Here is a 387-nt window from a genome sequence, read left to right on the forward strand (position 1 = left end):
TTTTATAATAATATTATAAAATTTTTTGAGATTTTGATAATATTCAATCTAATTATTTCTTTAGAACGTATTGTAGTGTATATAAATAATAAGAACAATAGATACATAGGAAAAATTATTTATTATTTATTTATTATTGATTACAAAATAAAATAGTTTTCGTAAGTTTACTTCTTATTTTATTGTCATCTATTAAACTATTTCCTTTATAATATAATCGCACATTACGATAATAAAAACTTATAATTTTAATTAAATTTATATGATTTGACTCTACATTGTTATCGTACATATGTTCATAATAGGAGTGTAGTAAGCTTCAATAAATTCTTATAAAAACAGGAAATGTATAATGGCCATTTGAAGCAAAAACACTGGTGATAACGT

This window comes from Pseudomyrmex gracilis, unplaced genomic scaffold, assembly GCF_002006095.1.
Source record: "Pseudomyrmex gracilis isolate BER0280 unplaced genomic scaffold, ASM200609v1 scaffold_2142, whole genome shotgun sequence".
Taxonomy (NCBI): Eukaryota; Metazoa; Arthropoda; class Insecta; order Hymenoptera; family Formicidae; genus Pseudomyrmex; species Pseudomyrmex gracilis.